General features: G+C 55.1%; 1 protein-coding gene across 3 annotated transcripts in view; it reads right to left on the bottom strand.

Moving 5' to 3' along the window:
* The window catches only part of LOC115642919 (stonustoxin subunit alpha-like), a 40,202-nt gene extending 25,825 nt beyond the window's left edge, over positions 1 to 14,377 (bottom strand). The window contains exon 1 of one of the 3 annotated variants that reach the window (XM_030546590.1): positions 14,074 to 14,377. The gene's annotated coding sequence lies outside the window, so the exon portion shown is untranslated. The remainder of the gene's footprint in view (positions 1 to 14,073) is intronic. The other 2 variants (XM_030546593.1, XM_030546594.1) reach the window with 2 other exon arrangements.
* Positions 14,378 to 14,742: the final 365 nt, after the last annotated feature.

Here is a 14,742-nt window from a genome sequence, read left to right as displayed (position 1 = left end):
TGCTGCCCAATGGTTAAGAAGACACAGACAACAGCTCTTACTTAACACAAGCCAGAGTATGCCTCTAAAGCAGGGGTGGGCAAACTACAGCCCGCAGGCCAAGTCTTTTTAAGCCGGCCCACGAGCTCCCGCTGGGGAGCAGGATCTGGGGCTTGCCTTGCCCTGGCACTCCAGCTGGGGTGCCGGGCTGGGGGCCGATCCAGCTAGGGCATTGGGTCAGGGGCCGCACCATGCATAGGAGCCAGAGAAGGGACATCCTCCTCCCACACTCCAATCCCAACCCCAATTTTGTGAGCATTCATGGCCCGCCATACAATTTGAATTCCCTGATGTGGCCCTCAGGCCAAAAAGTGTGCTCACCCCTGCTTTAAAGTCTAAATAAAACCATACACCTTGCAGGCCTTGCAACTTGGAGTAGAGCAGGAACATCTGTCAGTAGAGGTGGTGACTGGTTTGTAGAAATTTTGGTGGTGCGGAGAACCCGCCCCTGCCCAAACTCCCCCCCCCAACTCCACCCTGCCACCTGCCCAAAGCTCTGGTGAGGGAGGGAGGAGGTCTGGGGTGCAGGCCCTAGGCTGGAGCAGGGGATTGGGGTGCAGGGTGCAGGCTCTGGGAGTTTGGGGGTGGGAGGGGTGCAGGGGTGAGGGCTGTGGCTGCAGATGAGGGGTTTGGTATGTGGGAGGGGCTCAGGGCAAGAGGGTTCTGTCTGGGGCTGGCAATGGGGGGGTGGGGGTGGGAAGGGCTCAGGGCGAGAGTAGGAGTGTGGGGGGATGAGTCTGGGGATGAGGTGTTTGGGGTGCTGGAGGGGCTCAGGTCTCGGGCAGAGGGTGGAGGGTGCAGTGGGGAGGTGAAAGCTCTGACTGGGGTGTGGGCTCTGGGATGGGGCAGGGCTGGGGATGAGTTTGGGGTGCAGACAGGCTGCTCTGAGACAGGAGTCAGAGAAGAGGACACGCCCCCCCCAGCCCTTTCCCTGCTGGCAGCCGTGAGCTCTGGGGAGGAGCCCCCCCTTTCCTGCCCCCCCCAGCAGCACACTCACCCCCACCACTGTCACTGCATGTGCTCCTAGGGCCCCTCTCAGGTCCAGGAATCTCCCTCGCCTCCCCCGTGGTGGGTGCCAGGGGCGCTGCGTGAGCCTCCTCCCCTGCTGTTGCCCCTGACTGTAGCCTCACTGGGGGTGGAGGGTGGGGTTGCCTCCTTGCCCAGCATGGGGCAGGAGCGGTGACTGGGGGGGGGGCGAGGGAGGGGGGCTGTGCTGCTGGAGGGTCCCGCCGGAAAAGGGACGGGTCTGAGGGGGAAGGGCAGGCTCAGAGGCAGTGGAGAAGGGGGCACTAGACCCTGCGGCAGCAGTTGTGCAGGGAAGCAGCATGGAGGAGACAAAGACAGAGACGCTCTGCTCCGGGCCCGGGAAAGGCGAACAGGGGGTGGGGGCAGCAAGTCAGGGCCACGGGACACTCGGGTGGGGGGCCCGGCCCCAAATATTGGTGGAGCTGGGCCCCTGGCACTGAATGTTGCTGCTGCCTGAGCACCACGTGGGTATGGAAGTTGCCACCTGTGAGCATAAGGAAATCTCCCTATCCGAGACCATTCCCAGAAGAGAGATAAAAGGGAACCCCTCCCTCCGTTTCCTGTCTCTTATCTACACTACAGAACCACAGGCCACCCCCCAACTGGCTTCCTGTAACACGTTTACCTCAGACTCCATCACACCAGCCTCCTCTTGACATGTGCACTACACAGGGTTGGTTTAAAGTTTAAACTCAGTGACTATGAAACTGAGGCCTGGCCCACATGCGGGTACGTTGGCAGTGAGCTGACCCACACCAGTAGCTGTGCACTGCGTAAGCCATACTCCTAGCATGCGCGCGGGACAGCTGGGCCCTCTTTCCAAAATGCCGTACTCCACAACTGTAGCCGAGAGATTTCAAATGATTTAGGAAATGATTTGCCTAGTATTAGGAATTGTCACTGATTTATATTTAGCAGGATGAAAATGTGATTGCTAACTTATACACGAGTAAGTCTGCGAGACTTTCATGGAGGTCATGGAAGTCACAGAGTCCGTGACTTTCCAGGACCTTCGGCACTTCTGCAGCTGCAGTGGCTGGTGCAGCTGCCCCAGCACCTGGGTGGCCCCGGGGCCAGCCACACCGGCCACTGCTCTGCTGGCCCCAGGCAACTGATCCTAGGCACTGCCAGGGAGCAGCGGTCCAAGAGCAGCAGAGGCAGGGCTCCAGGCAACCAACCCCACACTCGAGGAGCAGCAGCAGTGGTAGGGCTACTGGCCACCACGCCCGCCAGGAGCAGCAGCCTCCGCTGGAGCACCCCCCTCCCCAGCAACCTCCGCTGGAGCACACCCCCCCAGCAGCCTCCGCTGGAGCACACACACACCCCCCAGCAGCCTCCGCTGGAGCACCCCTCTTCCCCCAGCACCTAAGATTTAGATAGGGTTGTTTTTAGTAAAAGTCATGGCAAGTCACTGGTCGTGACTTTTTTTTTATTGCCTTTGACCTGTCTGTGACCTTTACTAAAAATATCTGTGACTAAATCATAGCCTTATATATGAGTATTAAGAAATGTATAATTAGTTGGTATTATTAAGCTGTGGTTTGTTTCGGGAACAATAGAACATAGGACTGGAAGGAACCTCCTGGGTTGAGTCCAGTCCTCTGATATCGTAGGCAACCCCATCATATCGTCCCATTCATAAACTTACCAAGCTCCTTCTTAAAATTAGTCCATCTGCCCCCACTATTCCTATTGAACGTCTGTTCCACAGCCTCAACCTCCCTCCACTGAGGGTTAGAAAAACCCAGTTTCCAACCTGAATTTACTCATGGCCAGTTTGTGGCCATTTGTTCTTGTACCACCACCACCATTTAGCTTAACTAGCTCTTCGCTGCTGACTCTGGGGGCCAGCCTTCCCCTGCTCTGCTCATTCGGCTGCCCAATCCAAAGAGCCGCTGACACGCCAGCGTCTGTGCGTGAACCACCCAGGAGCGGGGGTCTCACAGCAGAGCAGGATCAGGCTGGCTCCCAGAGCTGGGATTGGAGTGACCTAGCAGATCACCAGCCCAGATAACACAGAGGGGAACATCACAGACACTAGCCAATAGCTCCGGTCCCAGACACAGCCCTAGCAACCTCCAGCTTGTAGTGCCCTGTCAATAACCTAGTCCCAGACTTGGACCTTAGCGTCCAACATGTGGGGGTTAGCATGAAAACCTCCAAGCTTAGTTACCAGCTTGGACCTGGTAAAGCTGCCACCACCCAAAAAATTAGAGTGTTTTGGGGCACTCTGGTCCCCACAAAAACCTTCCCTGGGGACCCCAAGACCCAAATCCCTTGAGTCTCACAACAAAGGGAAATAAACCTTTTCCCTTCCCCCCTCCAGGTGTTCCTGGAGAGAGACACCGAAGCAAACTCTGTGAATCTAAACAGAGGGACTCCACCCTCCCTGTTCCCAGTCCTGCAGAACAAAATTACCAAGAGCTAATCTCTCTTTCCCCCTCACCCCGAGGGAATGCAAAGTCAGGCTAGTAAATCTAACACACACAGATTTCCCCCTGACTTCTTCCTCCCACCAATTCCCTGGTGAGTACAGACTCAATTCCTGGGAGTTCTCCACTAAAGAAAAACTCCAACAGGTCTTAAAAAGAAAGCTTTATATAAAGAGAAAGAAAAATACATACAAATGGTCTCTCTGTATTAAGATGACACATACAGGGTCATTTGCTTAAAAGAAATATGAATAAACAGCCTTATTCAAAAGAATACAATTCAAAGCACTCCAGCAACTATAGACATGTAAATACAAAAGAAAAAACCATATAACTCACTATCTGATCTTTTTGTACTTACAGCTGGAAAACAGAAGATTAGAAAGCAGGAAACAGAAATCACTTCTCATAGCTGAGAGAGAGGCAGACAGAAGACCCAAGAACAAAGGACTCACACACAAACTTCCCTCCACCCAGATTTGAAAAAGTCTTGTTTCCTGATTGATCATCTGGTCAGGTGGTTCAGATTACTTCTTTCCTGGTGAAAGAGACGTTAACCCTTAGCTATCTGTTTATGACATGCCCAGTGATGCCCGCTGGATGCTCCAAGCTTATATGAGTTTGTCACTTTAACAATGAAATTGATATGTACCAGGCTTGCAGGGCCGGCTCTAGATTTTTTGCTGCCCCAAGCAAAAAAATTTTTGGCTGCCCCACCGCAGAGAAGAGCTCCCCCTCCTGCCCACCAGTGCCCCCTCACCCTCACCCCTTGCTGTCCCAGCACTGGGCTCCCCCCCAAACGTGAGATCTGCTACCAGCACACTGCAGCCGAGCCCTGGCCCAGCTGCGAGTGGAGCTGCTGGGCGGCGCGGAGTGGGAGTTCTTCCAGGTGGCGTCACAGCTGCGGGGTGGCATGGAGAACACAGCCCCCTCCCTGGACTTTGCAGCGCTGCTGATGGCCGAGGTGGATCAGTTCATGCTCACCGTCCTCACCACCGATATGCTGGCAGCCGAGGACCTGGAGAGCCCCCTGGACCTGCTGCTCTTCAGCCTCACGGTGCCCTGGCCCAGTCCCGGCGGGAGGGAAGGCGAAGATCTCCAGCTGCAGGGCTACCTGCTCAGCACCCACGAGCCTAGCCAGCCTCTCATCTCCTGACACACTCCGGGAGCCCCTCTCACCACCACCGCAGCCGGGGCTCAGCTCCAGGGGACCCCGTTTCCCTCCCTCCCCGGCTCCTCACACACTCTGGGCAGGGCCACCTAGAGGATGCAGGGGGCCTGGGGCAAAGCAATTTCGGGGGGCCCTTCCATAAGGAAAAGTTACAATACTATACTATAGTAACATGTATTTGGAAATGTAAAAAATATCTAGTGAAATACATTCAAAAATTAATTTGTAATAACTTGAAAATACACCAAATACATGATTTAAAAACATTAAATGCTTACGGGTATGTATAGATTTGCAGTTACATAATGGGCTGTCGCTGGGTGATGGTGATGGTTGGTGCCAATGGGCTGTGTGAAAGTAGAATGAATTATATAGTAAGAATAGAAAGGATTTAAGAAATGCTGTCTGTACCTTTAAGCAAAACTGTTGGAATGCTGCAATCCAGGTGTCAGGAATACAGACATTAACATAGAACAATTGCACCGTTTAAGGGCAATTGTTGAAGTATTAGCCTTAAATCGATAACAGTTAGTAAGGAAATAGGATATGCATGCTGTGCCCCAGGTGAATTTTACTGTTTTGGTATCTTTGTCCCTTTGTCTAATTCCCGCTCTTTTATCTGTATAAATAAGACTGTTTGGGCCTTGCATGGCCACTCACATATTCTGAATGTTATTGGCGGAGCGCTGCGCTAATAAACAGAGTGGTCTGACAAATTGTGAGTCCTGATTCTAACTTTGACAGCCTTCACTGCCTGGGGGTGGTGCTGCTGTTGCCCAGGACTGGGTGGGGAGCTGGGCTCTGGGTTGGGGGGTGCCTGGCTCACAGGGGCTGGGCTCAGGACTGTGGGAAGATGGGGTTGGGGGTTGTCCGACTCAGAGGGGCTGGGCTCGGAGCTGGGGGTCAGGGCTGGGGGGAGTGCCTAGCTCAGAGGGGCTGGGCTCGGAGCTTGGGGGGATGGGGTCGGGGGTGCCCAGATCAGAGGGACTGGGCTTGGAGCTGGCGGTCAGGGCTGGGAGAGATGGGGTCGGGGGATGCCCAGCTCAGAGGGGCTGGGCTCGGTGCTGGGGGGCTGGGCTGTGGGGGGATGGGGTCAGGGGGGTGCCCAGGTCAGAGGGGCTAGGCTCAGAGCTGGCGGTCAGGGCTGGGGGGGATGGGGTCGGGGGATGCCCAGCTCAGAGGGGCTGGGCTTGGAGCTGAGGGTCAGGGTTGTGAGGGGATGGAGTCGGGGGGTGCCCGGCTCAGAGGGGCTGGGCTCGGAGCTGGGGGTCAGGGCTGTGGGGGAATGGGGTTGAGGGGGTGCCGGCTCAGAGGGGCTGGGCTCGGAGCTGGGGGTCAGGGTTGTGAGGGAATGGAGTCGGGGGGTGCCCGGCTCAGGGGGACTGGGCTCGGAGCTGAGGGTCAGGGCTGGGTGGGGAGGACGGGTTTGGGGGAGTGCCCGGCTCAGAGGGGCTGGGCTCGGAGCTGGGGGTCAGGGCTGTGGGGGGATGGGGTCAGGGGGGTGCCCAGCTCAGAGGGGCTGGGCTCGGAGCTGGGGGTCAGGGCTGTGGGGGGATGGGGTTGGGGGGGTGCCCGGCTCAGAGGGGCTGGGCTCGGAGCTGAGGGTCAGGGCTGTGGGGAGATGGGGTCAGGGGGGTGCCCGGATCAGAGGGGCTGGGCTCGGAGCTGGAGGTCAGGGCTGTGGGGGAATGGGGTCAGGGGGGTGCCCGGCTCAGAGGGGCTGGGCTCAGAGCTGGGGGTCAGGGCTGTGGGGAGATGGGGTCAGGGCGGTACCCGGCTCAGAGGGGCTGGGCTCGGAGCTGGGGGTCAGGGCTGTGGGGGAGATGGGGGTAGAGGGGTGCCCGGCTCAGAGGGGCTGGGCTCGGAGCTGGGGGTCAGGGCTGTGGGGAGATGGGGTCAGGGGGTGCCCGGCTCAGAGGGGCTGGGCTCGGAGCTGGGGGTCAGGGCTGTGGGGGGATGGGGTCAGGGGGGTGCCCGGCTCAGAGGGGCTGGGCTCGGAGCAGGGGCTCAGGGCTGGGGGGGATGGGGTCCGGGGGGTGCCCAGGTCCGGCCCGGCCCCTCACCATGCCGCTTACCCCCGCTCTCCGACAGTGGGGCCTGAGTTCCCGCTGCCAGGCTGCAGCTCGCAGGCCCCTCCTGACCGAGGGATGGGGGAAGACGGAGGCGGGGGGAGCCTCCGACATACCCTGCGGGGCCCAGAGCCTGGGGAAAATTGCCCCACTGCCCCCTCCCCCCCGCCTGGGCAGCCCTGACTCTGGGAGCCACTCTCCCCTCCGCCGCAGCCCGGGCTCGGCCGTGTGAGGGGCTCCCGGAGCGTGCGAGGAGCCGGGGATGGACGGGGAGCCAAGCCCGGGCTGCAGCGGTGGAGAGAGGGGCTCCCGGGGCATGCGAGGAGCCGGGGACGGAGGGAGGAGGGGTCCTGCTGCCGCTGCCGCTCCCGGCGCCGCGTGTCCGAGTGGGCTCTGCAGGGCGCCGCCGGGCTGGGCAGTGGGCGCAGATCCAGGCGCAGGCAAGTGGCTGCGCCAGGGCCGGCTCCCAGCAATGAGGCCCCAAGCGAAAAAATAAAAATAAAAAAGGGGGGTGTAGTGCCGCCCCTTAGAAAGTGCTGCTCCCTGGTGCCTAGAGCCGGCCCTGCAGGCTTGTCATCCCAAGAGGAGTCTCTGACACACTTCAAACCAAACGCACTGCTTCAGGTGAAATACACAAACAGATTTATTAACTACACAGATAGATTTTAAATGATTATTAGTCAAAGCACAACAAGTCAGATTTGGTCAAAGTAAATAAAAGCGAAACGCATTCTAAGCTGATCTTTACACTTTCAGTGCCCTTACAAACTTAGAGGCTTCTCACCACAGCTGGCTGGGTGCCCTTCAGCCAGGCTCTCCCCTTTGATCAGCACTTCAGTGGCTTCGTGGGGGTGTCTGTAGATGTAGGCGAAAACGAGAGAAAGAGCATGACAAACGTCTCTCCCTTTTATCATGTCCTTTCTTTCCTCCTGGCTTTGTCCCACCTCTACCTTCAGAGTCAGGTGAGCATCACCTCATCAGAGCCCCAAACTAACCCAGGGATGGGGGGTGTCTCACTTGAGAGTCCAACAGATCCTTTGTTGCTGCCAAGGCCCGTGTCCTTTGTTCCTGTGAGGCTGGGCTGGGTTTGTCCCATCCATGCCCTGATGAGGTGTGAACCTTTGCTCCTGGAGAGCTTTTGCCTGGGCTGCTTTAAGCCATGAGGATACATTTTCAGCCTCATAACTATATACATGAATCATAGAATATCAGGGTTGGAAGGGACCTCAGGAGGTCACCTAGTCCAACCCCCTGCTCAAAGCAGGACCAACCCCAACTATATCATCCCAGCCAGGGCTTTGTCAAGCTGGGCCTTAAAAACCTCTAAGGAAGGTGTCATAACTATAAAGGGAAGGGTACAGCCCTCCTGTGTACAATACTATAAAATCCCTCCTGGCCAGAGACACTAAAATCCTTTTACCTGTAAAGGGTTAAGAAGCTCAAGTAACCTGGCTGACACCTGACCCAAAGGACCAATAAGGGGACAAGATACTTTCAAATCTTGGTGGGGGGAAGGCTTTTGTTTGTGCTCTTTGTTTTGGGGGTTGTTCGCTCTTGGGACTAAGAGGGACCGGACATCAATCCATGCTCTCCAAATCTTTCTGAACCAGTCTCTCATATTTCAGACTTGTAAGTAACAGCCAGGCAAGGCATGTTAGTTTTATCTTTGTTTTCTCAACTTGTAAATGTTCCTTTTGCTAGAGGGTTTACCTCTGTTTGCTGTAACTTTGAACCTAAGGCTAGAGGGGGTTCCTCTAGGCTCTTTAAATCTGACTACCCTGTAAAGTTATTTTTCATCCTGATTTTACAGAGATGATTTTTACCTTTCTTTCTTTAATTAAAAGCCTTCTTTTTAAGCACCTGATTGATTTTTTCTTGTTTTAAGATCCAAGGGCGTTGGATCTGGACTCACCATGGAAATGGTGGGGGGGGGGAAAGGAGGGAGAATGATTAATTACTCCTTGTTTTAAGATCCAAGGGTTTGGATTGGTGTTCACTTGGAAATTGGTGGAGAAGTCTCTCAAGGCTACCCAGGGAAGGGTTATAGAACTTGAGAGGGAGATATACTGGGGGGGGGAGGGGAAGGTAGACAGAGTTTCTCAAAAAGCTCATAAATAATTTGGGTGGTGGCAGCAAAAGCAAATCTAAGCGGGTAGTTAAGCTTAGAGGTTTTAAGCTAATAGGTAATAATTGGAGATCTACCAATCTCCTAGAACTGGAAGGAACCTTGAAAGGTCATTGAGTCCAGCTCCCTGCCTTCACTAGCAGGACCAAGTACTGTTTTTGCCCCAGATCCCTAAGTGGCCCCCTCAAGGATTGAACTGACAACCCTGGGTTTAGCAGACCAATGCTCAAACCAGTGAGCTATCCCTCCCCTGCCTCATGCAGGTCCCTACATCCCTCATGCAGGTCCCCACATTTCTACCCTAGAGTTCAGAGTGGGGAAGGAACCTTAATAGAAGGAGATTCCACCACCTCCCCAGGTAACCCATTCCAGTGCTTCACCACCCTCCTAGTGAAATAGTGTTTCCTAATATCCAGCCTAGACCTCCCCACCTGCAACTTGAGACCATTGCTCCTTGTTCTGTCACCTGCTACCACTGAGAACAGTCTAGATCCATCCTCTTTGGGACCCCCTTTCAGGTAGTTGAAAGCAGCTATCAAATCCCCCCTCATTCTTCTCTTCTGCAGACTAAACAATCCCAGTTCCCTCAGCCTCTCCTCATAAGTCATGTGCTCCAGCCCCCGAATCATTTCTGCTGCCCTCCACTGGACTCTTTCCAATTTTTCCACATCCTTCTTGTAGTGTGGGGCCCAAAACTGGACACAGTACTCCAGATGAGGCCTCACCAATGCCAAATAGAGGGGAATGAGCACGTTCCTCGATCTGCTGGCAATGCCCCTACTTATACAGCCCAAAATGCCATTAGCCTTCTTGGCAACAAGGGCACACTGTTGACTCATATCCAGCTTCTCGTCCACTGTAACCTCTAGGTCCTTTTCTGCAGAACTGCTTCCTAGCCATTCGGTCCCTAGTCTGTAGCAGTGCCTGGGATTCTTCCGTCCTAAGTGCAGGACTCTGCACTTGTCCTTGTTGAACCTCATCAGGTTTCTTTTGGCCCAATCCTCTAATTTGTCTAGGTCCCTCTATATTCTATCCCTACCCTCCAGTGTATCTACCACTCCTCCCAATTTAGTGTCATCTGCAAACTTGCTGAGAGTGCAGTCCACAGCCTCCTCCAGATCGTTAATGAAGATATTGAACAAAACTGGCCCCAGAACTGACCCTTGGGGCCACTCCGCTTGATACTGGCTGCCAACTAGACATGGAGCCGTTGATCACTGCCCGTTGAGCCCGATGATCTAGCCAGCTTTCTATCCACCTTATAGTCCATTCATCCAGCCCAGACTTCTTTAACTTGCCAGCAAGAATACTGTGGGAGACCGTATCAAAAGCTTTGCTAAAGTCAAGGAATAACACGTCCACTGCTTTCCCCTCCTCCACAGAGCCAGTTATCTCCTCATGAAATTATAACCTATAAGATTACTGCAACAATTACTATAACATCGCTGTAACAACAATGCTTAGTGCATTGTGAGCCTTCCGAAGACACCCGACATGGCAGACTTTGCACTGGACACCACACAATCATGAGGATGAACATGGGGGTGCAGGGTGTTCCCACGAGGTATAGAATGTCACGGGGTTCCCCCAGCATTGGGCAGCCTCAGCCACCCCATGTCCCACCCACCCTAGCCCCAGCCAGCTTCCCGGAAGAGGAGCAGCCTGCCTGGGCTGGGGCAAGCAGGAGGGGGCCTCGGGGCGGAGCGTGGGCCTGGCCTGTTTGGGGAGGCAGAGCTGTCCCCTGCCTGTGCTATCTACAGCCCACACACATAGACCAGTGTACCTCGTGCCAGCTTCGCTGGGAGAATGAGTCTCTGGTCTTCCCTGCAAGCCAGCAGCTCGCTCTGACTCTGTGCTGTCTCTCAGGGTGCTGGGGATTTCTCAGAACAGCTCTGGGTTTATGTGGTTCTTCTACATCAGATTAGTGCTTCTACCAGCTGGAAGCAGATTTCAGTTTCTGTGTGTGCCGGTGTTGGAGGGGAGGGGAGGAAAGGTGCCTGGTCAGCAAATTCTGACAGGAAACCTATTTGGAGTGAGTTCTACAGGTATTTGTAGTGTTCAGAGCATCATACAGGTACAACACCAGAGAGAGAACAGCCTGAGCTGTTCCAAACAGTTAACCACACCGTGCGGTTTGGGAACAGGGTGTGCAATTTTAGTGCACTTAGAAAAATCAGCTGTTAAACAGTAAGAGAGGTTCAACCGTAACTATTGTAGAGCTACTGCCCCACTAAAATCTAGGTTCATATGCTGCCCCTGTACCAGGTGTCACAGGGTCCAGACACCCCCAGGGCAGAACCCCAAAGAATAAGCAATGGAATCAAAGGATTGTGCACAATGCTATTGTGTATAGTAACATTGAGTGAGGTCTTTTCTGAAAGCTTGTGATGTTCTGAATTTACTAATCCCAGTGAGAGATGGATCCAGGCTGTGGTTAGGGATTTGTGTATCGTGTTTGCAGAGAGCTGGTTCCTAAAGCTTCACCTCCCCGTCCCAGCAGGGTGGTGGCCAGCCAGGCAGGGAGGAGCTGCCTTCCCAGCCAGACAAGACTGACTCAGCCCCTCGCATTGTACAACCCTGGGAGAGACAAATAATGGGTCTCTAGTGTGCGAATGGTGTGGGGTGTGTCCCAAAGTGACTGAGAACTGGGGGCTGGTTTCAGACCTTTGGGGTGAGGAACCAGAGGGGAAAAGGCCCCAGGTCTGGTGGTGAAGAACTCGGAGTAGGCGGGTTTGGGGACGCTTGGGACTGGAAGGGCTGGTGGGGTCACTCTGCAGGGATAACGAGGCTGCTGGAAGCCAGGGTCAGATCTTTATGCCTGTGGATGACTACTGGTGCCAGGGCTCTGAGCCGGAGCTGCACAGCATTAAGGCCCCCATGGTCACTGGGCAGGTAGTGATAGACCCCCTGACTGCTCTGGGCAGGGCCAGCTCCAGGTTTTTTGCTGTCCCTTGCTGCAAAAATAAAAAAAAGCTGGAGTGCCGCCCCTTGAAAAGAGCCGCCTTTCAAAAGTGGTGCCCCAAGCATATGCTTGGATGCTGGTACTGGCCCTGGCTCCGGGGGATCCCCAGAACGTGTCACCGCGATATCAAAGTGCTTCACATCCAGGCTCCTGCTGTGTCTTGTCACTGTTCCCTGTATAACACCAGTACAAATTAACCCTCTCTGCCACCCTGTCAGCTCCAGCCCGTGGCCAGACTCATCCCAGCACTGGCACTGCAGCTGGTGCAGTGGGGGTGGCTCGTACCCTCAGGGCTGCTGTAACTTGTGCCCTGCGTCAGTGGTTCCTCTGGGCCATTGCAGAGATGTAAGAACGCCCCTGTCATGTCTCCTCCAACCCCTGGCGCACCCCAGAACACCCCTGACAGCCCTCTGTGCTGGGCTCTTGGAGGGGGACTTAGAGGCTCTCTGGGGTGGGGGTTTTATCCGAGTGACTGTACATTATAGGGCACCTTTGCACCTGGTCCTTTGTCCATCTCCTCACTACTGTATGGAAACCTGCAGCTTCCCTGATTCACCTCCTTCCCCTCCACTCTGTCACAAACGCTGCTGCTAAAGTCACCTCCCTCTGCTTCCTCTCCAAGTGCATCCTCTCCTTCTCAGTTCCCCTCCCTGACTGCTGGCCTCTGACCACGTCCAATCCAGGCTCTGTGGGCTGGGCCCCACTGCCCTGCACCTTGTCACTCACCCCACTGCAAAGGGGCTGGAAAGCACTGGCCAGTGGAATGAAAGTGCTTCACACCCCAGTGTGCACTGGTGTCATTCACTTCACAACGTGCCGGGCGACAGGACATCGGAGCCACTGAGCAGAGTCCAGCCTGTTACACGTGTCATCTCCCTGTCTCCTGCTGCCTTGGTTTCATCTCTCGCTCTCTCCCTGTGGCTCTGGCTCTCTGTGTTCTCTCACTGCCCAGCCCTACATTTCACCTCTCCTCAGACAGCTCCTCTGGGTCTCACCCCCAGACCAGGTGCAAATCCCGCTGCTCCTGCCTCCGCAATGTCTGTAAGATCCAACCTTTCCTCTGCAGCCTGACCGCTAAACCTCTTGTCCTCCCGGATCATCTCTGACTGGAGCCTCCCCCTCTCTGGCCTCCCCGATACCCACACCACTGCTCCCCAATACAAAATGTTGCTGCTAAATTAACCTTCCCAGCCTGCCATTCTGACCAGACGACTCCCTCTTTCGATCTCTCCACTGGCTCTTCCCTGCTTCACTGCATTGGTTCAAACTTCTTGTCCTCACCGTCACAGCCCTGCTTAACGCCAGCCCTGTCTGCATCCCTGACTTGGAGCTCATCGCGTCACCCGCCAGCCCCTCTGCAGCACCAGCACTGCCAGTCTCAGTGCCCATTCATCTGCTCCTGCCAAACCAGCTCCGTGCCTGCTCCCGTGATACCCTCCACTCTGGGAATGCCCTGTCCAGCTAGCTCACCGCGTCCTCGCCCGCCCCTCATGCTTCCTTCCAGGAGTCTCATAAGGCGCCAGCGAACAACACAGATTATTATTTAATTTTAAAAAAAAACTAAGCTGCTTGTGGCAGGGTGTGTGTGTGTGTGTGTGTGTGTGTGTGTGTGTGTGTGTGTGTGTGTGTGTGTGTGTGTGTGTGTGTGCGTGCGCATGCACAAGGGTCTCTAATGTGTCTGTGCAGCACCTAAAACAGTGAGGCCTCGATTCTGATAAAAGATAAGTAATAAAAAGTTCAAATCAAGTCCCCAGGATGTGCAGGTGTCTGTTACTGAGTCATCAACTGACCCTATGGCTGTAACCTTCCTCCTTCCCTGCCCCCTCTCTCCCTGTGGTTGGATACCCGTATTTCTCACATCATTCTAAACTCAGACTGGATCTATCTGAGGTGGGGACCAAGTTCTTCTATTTGTAGCCCAAGATTTTCAGAAGTGGCTAGTGACTGCGGGTGCCTCAGTTTTCAGGGGCCCAACTGGAGACACTTACAAGGGCCTGGTTTCCAGGGGTGGGTGCTCAACACTTTCTGAGAGTCGGGCTCCTCTGAGCTGGGTCAAGCTGGGCCTCCAGCACCATGAGTCACTTTTGACAATCTCGGCCATAGTGTGAAGTGCCCAGAACTTTGGGGCTGTAGAAACACCAATTGCTCTTAACAACCAACGGATGAGAATTTTCAATGCAGTCACTGCCATTACAAGTCCTTCTGTCAAATGTTGTACCCAAGTTTCAAACCCACAGAGAACACTGTACCTTGGGGCTGCTAATTCAGCTTGGAGACCCAACGTGTATCTTCCTGCAGAGTCTGTGGTCCCTTCGGCCTGGACACCGTTCACCAGAGCTCTGGGGCTTTCACAGAAAAGTGGGATTTTTCTATGGTTTCAGATTCGATCTCACACAGTAAAACTGTTTCCCTTTCTCTAGGGCGTCACACCCACGGGCTGCAGGAGGAGTTACTTGGTCAGTGAACTCCAGTGACAGGAAAACAGCTTGGAGCTGGTTTACCAGAGTTGGTTTCCCAGTTCAGTCTCAGAAAACGGGACCCCAGGAGACAATCTGGCAAGTGCAGCTCTGCTCATGGTTACTGGGGGGGGGGCAGTTGTATGGGCCCCTGGTGCCCAGGCTCCAGCAAATTCAGGGCTTGGGGCCCCCAACTCCACCAGTGTTCGGGGCTGGGTCTCTCCGCTGGCTCCAGCTGCTGTCCCAACCCCCACGCACACCCCCTCCCCTGAGCATCCCCCAGCCCCTTGCGCCCCCTCCTCTAAGTGTCCCCCGGGCCCCTCGCGCCCCCTCCTCTAAGTGTCCCCCGGCCCCTCGCGCCCTCTCGCCCACCTCAGACTCCCCGCAGAGGCGATGTGACACCTCAGCACTTCAGGCCTTTCCAGGAGCCTCCAACCCCAAGGAGGCAAAGCCTGATTGTTC

The sequence above is a fragment of the Gopherus evgoodei genome, unplaced genomic scaffold (assembly GCF_007399415.2).
Source record: "Gopherus evgoodei ecotype Sinaloan lineage unplaced genomic scaffold, rGopEvg1_v1.p scaffold_47_arrow_ctg1, whole genome shotgun sequence".
NCBI lineage: Eukaryota > Metazoa > Chordata > Testudines > Testudinidae > Gopherus > Gopherus evgoodei.
The sequence above is the reverse complement of the archived record's forward strand: the minus strand, read 5'-3'. Positions and strand labels throughout refer to the sequence as shown.